Source organism: Rutidosis leptorrhynchoides, chromosome 7 (genome assembly GCF_046630445.1).
Source record: "Rutidosis leptorrhynchoides isolate AG116_Rl617_1_P2 chromosome 7, CSIRO_AGI_Rlap_v1, whole genome shotgun sequence".
Taxonomy (NCBI): domain Eukaryota; kingdom Viridiplantae; phylum Streptophyta; class Magnoliopsida; order Asterales; family Asteraceae; genus Rutidosis; species Rutidosis leptorrhynchoides.
The window spans coordinates 193,529,731-193,542,804 of record NC_092339.1 but is presented as its reverse complement, the minus strand read 5'-3'; positions in this window follow the sequence as shown (position 1 = coordinate 193,542,804).

The following is a 13,074-nucleotide window of genomic DNA, read 5'->3' as shown; positions in this document are numbered from 1 at the left end:
AAGCTAGCCGACCAGAGATAGTACTAAATATCATAACAACGAAAAGAATAATTTGAATTAAGACTTGGATTATAACTAGAACGACCATTGATTGTAACCTTTAGTTACCAAATATATATATATATATATATATATATATATATATATATATATATATATATATATATATATATATATATATATATATATATATATATATATATATATATATATATATATATATATATATATATATATAAAGAAAAATTGTTGCTGCTTCTGTTCGTAAAAAAAAAATAAAGCTCAAATGGTGATTTGAATTTTGAGACAGTTTTAATTAAAAGTTTCTACACGAAATAGGTAGCAAATCCTTCCCAGAATCTTTTCAACTCATCAATTGATCAAAAAACTTCAAAACGACTGCGAATTTCTTAAACAATAAATCTGTTGACTTTTTATTTATAAAATTTGACTCGAAAAATTAACAATCAAAATGATAAATTAAAGTTTAGAAATTTACAGAGAGCTTCACTGGATGATTCCTGATAACTCTGCATTAATAGATTTTGGAGATTGGTCAGAGATTGGGTTATGGATTAAAATGGGTAGCGAACTAGAAAAAGAAAAAAAATAAATAGTTTGGTTCAGTGAGTTTATCTTTGATTTTCACGAATAGCAGCATATGAAATATGTATTGCAATTAAATGATTGATATAACAATTTAATTGATCAGGATTGGTTACTGGTACTCGACAGGAGGTCACGGACGAACATGAAGATAAAGAAAAAAAATATAACAGATGCTGACTAAAAAAAACACTCGTATATATATTCGTATATATATATATCTACAATTATATCTGTATATTCCTGCAGTTATATATCTGTTTATATATATATATATATATATATATATATATATATATATATATATATATATATATATATATATATATATATATATATATATATATATATATATATATATATATATATATATTTATATATATCTATACTATCTATATATTTGTATTCATATCATAATTAATCTTAATACAATAATAATAATACTATTATTATTATAAATAATAATAATAGAAATTTATAAACATATAATAGTAATAATAATAATATTATCATTAATGATAATAATATTACTAACTATAAAATTTAAAACAATAATTTTATTATTAGTAATAATACTAATACTAAATGTAATAATACTAATAATAATAATAATAATAGAATTGTAGTAATAATAGTAATAATGTCATAATAATAATTAAATTTACTACTAATTATAATAATAATGATACTAATAATGATGACAATAATATTAGTAATATTAATAATAATAAACAAATTAAATATATCAAGTTTTATATATATATATTATATTAAAATATTAATATTCATAATTCTGATATTAATATTAATATTGATATTTATTTTATTCATAATAATAAAAGTAGTAATATCAATATTATCAATTATATAATATTTAATGTTTATATAATATATATTATATATATTTAATGTTTATGTATTTTAATAATATCCATATATTAATAATTATGTAGAAATTATATATATTTTCAAACTACTACATATAATTATGTTTTTAAATATCAAGTTTTATTACTTGGATAAATATATTAATTGTATATATTGAAACAATTAAATCCCAAAATTTATACATTTAATACTTTGTTAACGTTGACCAATTATGTTCGAAATCCTTTATATTGAATATAACTTACGTAACAAGTTTCAGTCATTTTAAATTATCTTTCATCATAACTAAACCACATAATAGTTCATTAATGTATTTAATTTATTATGTATGATTATTTACATATATAATTATCTATATATACATTTCCGCTTATAATTTAAAGGTTCTGAATCATCGAACATAGTCACGGGGTAAATGATTCTATTAAAACGGTTCGAAAATTTTGAGACTCAACATTACAGACTATGCTTATCATGTTGAAATCAAATAAGAATTAAGTTTAAATTTGGTCGGAAATTTTCGGGTCGTCACATTCACAAGAAAATTTAATAACTCCCCCTTGAAATATGATATCAATCAGTTACCTCCCCTTTTCGTAACCATTGAAAAATAAACCCATGAAGTTATCAGAAATCTAAAGGCTCCCCCTTGAAAGATAATACCTAAAGCAGAAGGTATCCGTTGCTCCCCCTAGAAAAGTATTACTCCCCCTAAACACATGATCCCAAGTATAAGGCCCAATACAGCTTAGGAAAGTTAAGCACTATACTTTACCATGCCAATTTCTTTTATCAAGAACTTTAGCCTAAGTTTATCTAAGGGTTTAGTGAACATGTTAGCTAATTGCACTTTAGTAGGCACAAAGTATAACTCTACATCTCCTTTTTCAACCTGGTCCTTAATGAAATGATAACGAATATCTATGTGTTTAGTCTTAGAATGCTGAACCGGGTTGCTAGCTATGGCAATTGCACTATGTGAATCACAGTATATCGGGGTCTTAGTTATATTAAAGCCATAATCTAGGAGTTGAGTTTGCATCCACAAAACTTGTGAACAACAATGAGCTGTAGCAATATATTCAGACTCAAAAGTTGATAAAGAAACACAGTTTTGTTACTTGGATGACCAACCAACTAACCTATTCCTCAACATATGAATTGATCCAGATGTGCTTTTTCTATCAACATGGCAACCGCCATGATTCGCATCAGTATAAACAGTGAGATTGAAATCGAATCCATGTGGATACCAGATTCCAATATTAGGAGTAGCTTTTGGGTATTGGAAAATCCTAACCACCGCTTTGGAGTGAGATTTCTTATGGTTCGACTGAAAGCGGGCACAAACAGTTACAACAAGTGTAATGTTTGGTCTACTTGCAGTCAGATACATTAAAGAGCCAACCATGCTTCGATAAAGCGTAACATCAAAGGGTTCCCCATTAGCATCAGCATCCAGTAATGTCCTCATTGGGGTTATCATTGGTTTTAAAGCAGTCATTTTAAAACGTTTAAGCTTATCATTGATATACTTTATTTGACTGATAAAAATCCTGTTTGGTAATTGTTTTACTTGTATGAGAAGCAAATGCAAGGAAAAGATGAATAGCCTCAATCCTAGCAACCGGAGTAAACGTTTTGTCATAATCAATACCCTCTTATTGTCGATATCCCTTGACCGCAAGACGTGCCTTGTTTCTAACCACAATTCCATCAGAATCCTTCTTGTTCTTGAAAATCCACTTAACCCCTATTGATCGTTGACCCGCTGGTCTTGAAACTAATCGCCATACTTTCAAACGATCAAATTGATTGATCTTATCTTGCATTGGTACCAACCAGTTCGGATCTAGTAAAGCTTGAGCAACCGTTGTTGGTTTAATGTTACTAAGAAAGGCAGTATATAGACACATATTCCGAGTAGCCCTTCGAGTTGAAACTGGAGCAGAGGCATCACCAATGATAGGATCAATTGGATGAGTTTTAGTCCATCGGTTGTGATGTAAAAGAGGTTGCAAATTAGTGGTATCCATTGAAAAATTAACCGTTGTTGACATTGAGCCTTGATCCGCTTGTGCTGATGTAACACTTTCTAATGGATTCCTTTGAGTATCTGAAGAAACAACTAGAGTTGTATCAACGGATAAATCTTAAATTGGTTCAAGATTATCAGTAGTAGGAGGTGGGAGGGAGGATGAAGAAGCAACAGGTGAATCAGTTGGTGTTGAATCTTCAACAAAGAGACTTGGTTAAGTCTCCACAGTAAATGATTGTGATGGCGTAACCGGTACGGCTTGAACATTTGAATTCCGTTGAGAAGCATAAAGACTATCAAACAAGATATCCAGTTCCTCTGTTGTAACCGTCAGAACACCCTTCTTCAAGAAAATTGAATTGTGCACGGAAGAAGTAGTAGACAGGTTAGGATCGGGTTTTGAACCCGAGTTATTCAAAAGCCATTCCCGAAAATTCATCAAACTTGACATTAATGCTTTCATTGATCGTCTTTGTTCATTTGTGATAGACACGATAAGCAACTTTGTTCGAAGAATAACCAAGAAATATGGCCTGATCGTCATGAGGATCAAACTTTTTGAGGCTGTCAAAATCGTTAAGCATAAAGCATATACAACCAAAGACACGAAAATATTTGACATTCGGGCGTCTACCATATAGTAACTCATAAGGAGTTTTGTCAAAGCGTTTATTAATGATACAACGATTTTTGGTATAACATGAAGTTGAAATGGCCTCCCCCCACATTTTTGGAGGTAGCTTGGAGTAGGCCAGCATCGTTCGAGCTGCCCCGCACAACGTACGATTACGTCGTTTGACTACTCCATTCTGTTCAGGGGTTCGTGCAGTAGAGAACGAATGTTCAATGCCTTGATCTTTTAAATAACTATCAAGCAGGTCATTCTTAAATTCCGTCTCATTATCAGTTCGGATGCTCTTAACATGTTTGTTAAAAGAGCGTTGGGTCTTTTGATGAACTCAATGATAATGGAGGGGGTTTCAGATTTGGTCCTTAAACGAAAAATCCATGTGAATCGTGTATAGTCATCGACAACGACAAGCACAAGTTTTCGGCCACCAAGGCTAGAAACCCGCATGGGTCCACATAAGTCCATATGTAATAATTGCACAGACGATGAGGTACTGGGGTTTTGCTTAAGCGGATGATTGGTCCGTTTCAGCTTATTCATCGCACATGATGGACACACATGATGCTTATCATATTGAAAGCTAGGAATCCCATCAACTAAGTCTTTGGATACCAGTCGATTAATACCCTTGTAATTCAGGTGTGACATCCGGTGATGCCATAACCATGAATTTTCTTTTGTTGAAAGAGTAGCCAAACACATGGTTCCATGTGATGGTGCATCATTGAGGTCAATAGTATATAGTGAAGCACAACGTTTACCAACAAGGAGATCATTTCCATCAGTGGATTGCACGAGCATTGACGACGTTCAAATAGAACTTTGAAATCTTCGTCACAAAATTGGCTGACACTAAATAAACTGCACCCCAAACCCTCAACATATGAGACCCATTTGATCGTTATGTCTTTTTTCACATAATCTCCATATCCCGTTATCGCTGCAATCTCATCATTTCCGTATGTAACCGTTCCTAGGAATTTGTCAACGAAATTGACAAGCAAGGATTTATCGCCCGTCATGTGTCGAGATCAACCAAAATCGATATATCAAACACAGACGTCAAAACCCTGTAAACGTTAATTTCCTAGAGTTTAGTTACCCAAAGTTTCTTGGGTCCTCTACGGTTAGTACCATCAACAAACTTTGGATCAACAATGAGATAATCACGTACAACATCATGTAATTTAGACAATAAAGCATCATTTAAAACCATAGTACATGAAGCATCATACGCAATATCAAGTTTTACATCATTATCAGAAGTCTTATCACACAGATTATTCCATGTAGATGTTTTGTTCATAGAAGAAAATTGAAATACATGTGATGACTTCCTAGGTCGACTAGCAGATTTCTTTGGTTTGTTTGCTACTTTCTTAGTCGTTGACTTAGGAACCCATACAGACTTGTAATTCAAGTTTGAATTATGACCTATGACACAGAAAACACCTCTGTTAGTTAGACGTCCAAAGTTTTCAGTTGACACATGAGATGATTGATTTTGCAAAATTTCCAATTTGATTTTACGTTCCTTTGCATCATACTCACTCAAATCAGGTTTAGGACTTGTGTGTTGTTTAGACTTGACTGATTTCTTTAAAAGAATCTCCTTTGATTTATTTGATAATGAACTTTCTTAACAACAAATTATGTTGAAGGTACAACTTTTGAACACAGTTACCAAATTGAGAACGTAGAGGATTTTTAAGAATAGTAATGGGATTAGCATCCTTAGATGTTGTTGACCCTTTCCCCTTCTTAGTAATCCCACTAACACATTCAGACACATTGGTTTCAACAGTAGATGGTTGCTTAAGTGTGTTAGCCTGTTTCCGTTAAATTATCTTTTGTTTTAAGCTTTTAATCTCAAGACATAATTCCTCAGCAGAAACTATCACTTCTCCTTCCTTAAAAGCATAAGTACATTCTTTCTTAGGAAGTAGAGGTAATTTATCACACAAAGCAAGCATTTGTTCTAATGATTTACACTTAAGTTACAATTCAACATTCTCCTTTTCAAGTATATCTGCTATACGACTCAAATTACGTACATCAGGTATGTTTGCATAAAATTCATTCAAAGGATCAACTGTTGCATTAAAATCTATAAATGGTTCCACTGTTGCATTAAAGTATGTCAAAGGTTCAACAGTTGGTTCATCTCGAGGTTATATCTTTACATCTAAAGAATTTTGACCTAGGGATTCTGTCGTAAAGAGGACAGTTAGTTCATGTGCTAGGTCTTCACATAAAACATCATCAGAAACAGAACATGCATGTAAGGTCGGTAGAATTGGTTTCACATCAAAAGTTGGTTCATCAAACACTTCATCTATGGTAATAATGCTAGAAGTAGGTTGGTTAAACACTTCATTCTCAAGCAATAAAATGTATATTCAACAAGTTCATCACGTTGCATATTCTTTTCATTTTCAACAAGTTCCTTCAAGAAATCAGGATTTGATTTACCCATTTTAGCATTGACTTTCTCATACATTAAGATAATTTAATGGTATTTTCTGGATTTGCGGGTAACAATAATATCATCAAAATCAGCATCAGAAGCATGCACAAAATGAGATAGTAAACCAGCTTGAAAATAATCAGAATGATATAATCCTGGAATCTTTTTGGAAGCATCATCTAAAATCTTAGGATTTTCATAACCCAACTGATGTGCGTAGAGGCGTATACGAAATAGTTATATTTTTACTACGAAAAACTATTAAATACGATACAATTTTACACAAGTTATTTATTTATTTATAGAGTGGATATACCTAAACCTTGCTACAACACTTATAGGCAGTGTACCTAATCGTACAGTAGTGTAGTTTTTAGTAAGTCCAGTTCGTTCCACAGGGATCTTAGCCAAGTTTAACGCTATATTTTAAAAACTATATTTGTAAAAATATAAATATATATATATATATAAGTAGTATTATTATTATAAAAAGGAAGTTTTGCCATTTAATGACCGGTTTGTCGATTTTAAAACTTAAGTCGCAGTTAAAACCTAATGTAAAATATTAAAAATAAATATAACTTAATTTTAAGCGTAAAGTAAATAACGATAATGAAATTGCGATAAATAAAAATGCGATAAATAAAATGACGATAAATATGAAATAAAGGAATTATGCTTATTTAAACTTTCGTAATCATGATGTTTGACGTATTGATTTTAGTTTATAACCATGGGTTAATTGTCCTTTGTCCTGGATTATTCAATATGTCCGTCTGGTTTTTGTCCATAACAGTCCATCAGTCATAAATATAAAGTGCGAGTGTCCTCGTCAAATTATCCTTATATCCGAAGTCAAATATTCCAACTAATTGGGGACTTAAACTGTAACAAGGTTTTAATATTTTGTTTAATAATTACACCAGGATATCGACTGCGTGTAACCCAAGATTTTAATACTTTGTTAACAATTACGCCAAGTGTCCTTGTACATAATTCACCCTAGTTTTAATAAGTCCATTAACTATTAATCCATTCCCGTGTCCGGTTAAATGAACGATTATTAGTAGTTATAAATATCCAGCCCATCGTGTCAGATCGAGTATATGTGGTTATTTATAGGTACGTCCAATTCTAAATCTTTATATTAAATTAACAAACTATCATTTAATTAAACAAATATAAAGCCCATTAATAGCCCATAGTCTAATTTCCACAAGTGTCGTTCTTTTGTCCAAACCCCAATTATGGTACAAAGCCCAATTACCCAATTTTTTATATTTTAGCCCAACATCATGATTACTTCAGCTTAAATAAGCATAATAATAACTTAGCTACGAGACATTAATTTAAAAAGGTTGAACATAACTTACAATGATTAAAAATAGCGTAGCGTTACACGGACAGAATTTCGACTTACACCCTTACAACATTCGCTAACATACCCTTATTATTAAAATTAAAATTAAAATTATAATATATATATATATATATATATATATATATATATATATATATATATATATATATATATATATATACGTGAGATTGAGAGATAGAGAAAAGGTGTGTTTTTGTTCGCTGAAACTCGTCGCCTTCTATAGATGTGGCCATGCGATCGCATGGAATTCCTTCTTCCTGGCCATGCGATCGCATAGCCAGCTAGGACAGCTCACATTTGTTGTTTGCTTCTTGCCGACGGTTTTATAAATATAATATAATATATATATATAATTTTAAGAATTAATTATATATTATATTATATTCATGTGCATAGTTGACTTGTAATTTTTATTCCGTTGCATCGAGCGTTGAGAGTTGACTCTAGTCCCGGTTCTGGATTTTCAAACGTCCTTGCGTACAATTTAATATCTTGTATTTTGCATTTTGCGTCTTGTACTCTTGTAATTTTGAGACGTTTCTCATCAATAATTTAAACCACTTTGATTGTAATTTGTACTTTTTAGCTTTTTGGTCATTTAAGTCTTCAATTCGTCGAATCTGTCTTTTATCTTCAACTTTTATTATTTAAACGAATATCACTTGTAAATAGAACAATTGCAACTAAAAGCTTGTCTTTCTTGAGGGATAATGCTATGAAATATATGTTCGTTTTTAGCATTATCACCAACCCCCACTTTTCACCATGAATCGTTTTCTGTCTATTCATGAAAATGGTTTGTTTTGAAAGTTCCATATCAATGTTAGCTTTAGATTGCTTTGTTCGATAGAGTTTTTCCTCATATCGAGCAAGTTGAGCTTTCATTTGAAGATTCTCTTTTGACAATGAAGAAATTTCAATGTTCCTCTCAATTATGGTGTCTTCCAATTGAATAATTTTCTTGTTTAGCTTTGAAAGTGTGGGTTCATGTTGGTTTTCAAATCAGAAAGATCTTTTTTCTAAGAATTGAACTTTTTCTGCAAGTCATTCTGATTTTGGACGATAATCGGTCCTTTCGACTTTAATCGGATGAATTGTCTTTTTAAGATCTTCCAACTCAGTTTCTGTAGAGCTGAGTTGGACTTTTAATCTATTCATCTCCGATTGTGTTTTGGATGATGAAGGTTTGGTCTCATTTAGTTTGATTTTATCTTTCAAAACCTTGTTTTTAGATTTTAAACCTTTAACTTCTTTTGACATTAAGACCAAGTTCTTCATCAGGTCATTTTGCATTTTGATAAAATCAGTTGAGATTTCAGTTGATTGTACCTCATCATCATCAGATGCTGAGTCAGAATTCTCCATTGCTTCCTTTGCTTTGATGAGCATAGTCACATTGCAAACATTTGCATGTTCCACCTCTGAATCTGAATCATCAGTCCAGTTAAACCAAGTATCATCAACCAGTTTCAGCTCTCCTCTAGTTTCCACAATCTTTACCATCAACATTCTCTTCTTGTAGTAAGCTGTAACCTTTTTCTTAGGCATCTTGAATTCACGAGAGTAATGACCAGCTTTGCCACAATTGAAACAAATTGAATCATCCTTCTTGGAATCATTAGCACGTTGATTCTTTGGTTGATCTGGTTTCTTGTAGTAGGAGGAAGAAGATGAATTTTTGCGTTGATTGCTTGATTTTCCTTTGAACTTGTGTTTGTTCAAGACTTTGGTGAACATGGTTGCCATCTTGACTAATTCAAGGTGAGAATCGTCAACATCAGAAAGATTCAATCAGAAAGATTCAACTCTTCAAAATCAGTTGATTCTTCAACAAGCACATTCTTGGATAAGCTTTTAGAAGTAGAAAATGATTTGCTCTTCTTTTTGGCAATGAGAGCAAGAGGATCACTTGGAGATGACTCTTTCCTTCCCTCTTGAAGTTTAGACACCTCTGGTTGATAACGCATAAGAACTCCAACAAGCTCATGAATAGTCATCTTGTCAATCTCTTTGGTAGATCGAACAATGGTTCCATAAGGAAGCCAATCAGCATTGAGCTTTTTGAGGAACTTCATGTTGATTTCAGCATTCACTTTAATAATCTTGCATCTTTTCAACTCATTGAGAACACCATTGAAACGACGATAGGTATCCTTGAGTTGTTCTTCGAGTTCCTGCTTGAAATCTTTATAAAATCCAAGATCCTTATTCAGTTTAGTAACATCTGACATGTCATAACCTTCTTGCTGTCATTTGATCTCATCCCATATGTCTTTTGCTGTGGTGTTGCTATCAACATTTTCAAACAACTCTCACTACTACATTCCGGCTCTTTTAGACTTGCGGAAAAAGGCTTTTAGACGTGTTCCGAAACACGTCTACATGTGACTGCTCCAAATGAGTGTACTCATATAGTGCGGTTCAAGGAACCGCTCTAAAAACTAATAATTAGACGTGTTGTCAAATTGTTAGATTAGGCTGTTCTGTTTGTGTCTTTTAGACGTGGTCCGTTAATCTTCAATTAGACGTGTTCCGTTAGTTTCATTTAGACGTGTTCCGTTAGTTGCAACTAAACGTGTTCCGTTAGTTACTATTAGACGTGTTCCTGTATATTCCGTTAGTCACTATTAGACATGTTCATCTAGATTCAATAAGACGTGTTTATCTAGTTGCAATTAGACGTGTTCTTGTAGTTACAATTAGACGTGTTCATCTATTTGCTATTAGACGTGTTCCGGGATATTTTTTTAAACCCGCCAAAAATTTTAAAATATTCAAAATTTTAAATTTTTAGAAATTAAAAAATTAAATATTTCAAATTGCCACCAAATATAACAGACTTCTGCAAGTAGACGTGTTGTATTATAACAGAAATTTAAAAAGCAATTAGACGTGTTGAATTGGTTGTGCTAGTAGACGTGTTGAATTGCAGAACTAGTAAATACTGGTAAATGTAATAGATCAACAAGAATAAAACAGTAATTAATTTTATTAATAAAGAAAACCCAAATATACATATAAATTATCTTCATAACATTTACAAATGAAAAAAGTCATAAATCAAAATCATATAGCTCAAAAAATCCACCTGCTCTTCAGAAAATCCATTGATTTGCTTTATCTGTTTTGAAAGAAAAGTATGTTGAACATGCATGAATATATGGACTTTAACAATAATACAAAATCTCCAAGACCGTTGACACGCAATATTAGATCAAATAAAGGTTACTCATACCAGACTTCAAAAAGGAGCCCACAAATACCATTTTTCCATAATATTGTCGAGATTGATTGTAGATAAACAATGTTCATCCCATGAAAGCTGTAAATTTTAAATATATATATAAATATACATATAAAATATAAGCTTTTTGTAACCATATACCTAAAGATAAAATTTAATCATTCATAACTTAAAATACTTACTTCGTCAATATTAATAACTTCCTTTTTTATACGACTATGTACGATCGAATGCATCTAACTGAGCGTATAATATCCATACTCCCAACTGCCGGGTTGTTGATTGCACTGCAGTATAACCACACGTTTATACACATATATTAATTTAACATGTAACATGTAACATTAACATGAACATGAAAACATGGATGAACAACTTGGAGGACTATTTGTAGACAGATAGGATGACTAACCTTAACTACATTCCATTGCAAAGGACCTCAAGCCCTATTTAAAATTAGACAAATATAAGATCAAATGATATTATCTAATGTGACATAATGTAAATGTAATCAAGATTTAAATTAACAACTATTATTAATTTAGAAATAATTCTTACTGCGTTGAGCAGTCTGTGATCAGGTAATCATCTTTCGTCTTCTTTTAATTCCTATGCAGTCTACGGGATGGCTTGCATAACAATGTTCTTTGCCTCTATGTCATCCTGAGCTCTCTCACGTCTATCACCAGAAATTTCATAGACTGGAATTGGCATACCAGTATCTGGATAATACTCTACAACTGGACCATCTCTCAGAGAAGCCCATATGTACTTTGCTTTCTCATCCTTATAGTCTATGTACTGAGTGATACGGTGGAGCCACTGAGTGTACTTGCCATCAAACAACACTGGAGGTGGGAATTTGAACCAATGATCAAAGTATCTTGGGTAGACATCTTGAAATTGAGGTAGATTTGATATTACACAAATCTAGGATGAAGGTTCACAAAAATCTAACAAAAATGTCAGATTCGGTATCTGGTTCGGTAGTGTAGCAGACAAAGTAAGTGATTCGGTACTGTAGCAGATTCGGTACATATTCGGTAAACCAGATTCTGTATCAGAAACTGATCAGTAACACAAGTAACACACCCAGATTCGGTATATATTCGGTAACCACAAGATTTGAAGCCTTAGAACACTTAAAACCAATGTATTAAGTGATACCGAGACTCTGGTTCGGTATTTGACTCGGTAGTCAAATTCTGTAAACTTTTGAATGCAAACACATTCCAATTCCTTTAAATTAGATTCGGCAGCCTTACTGCACAAGGAAACAAGTTAGTAACACACAGAATATCAAAGATACCAAATGTAGAGGATACTGAATGTCAACTGCAGCAGTTGACAAACCGAGTCTAAGTATAGAATCTTAGAAATTCAATCAAATCCTTTCTCAAACCACAACAATTAGCTACGTATGATCAAACCGAATGTGATAGAATCACTAACACACCACAATCTGCAACACTTAACACAAATTATCAACTTTGAAGCAGACTCGGTATGGCAAGTACGATACCGAGTGTTAATCAAATCTTCAAAACTTGAAGAATTGATGAAATTGAACCGTCAAAAACTTGATTAATCACCTCATTTAACACAAATGAAACCACAAACCTTTACTAAAATACAGAATCAAGCCGGAATTGATCGATACCAAAAGTTTTAGCCACGAACTCTAAAAATTAACTTGATTCTTCATAATTGTTGTTAAAAAGCTGTAATGATGATCGAAACTCTTTCTAATCAACCTAACACACCTTCGCTAAACTTATTACAAGAATTTGAATGTCAGATAATCAAATTCAATGATACC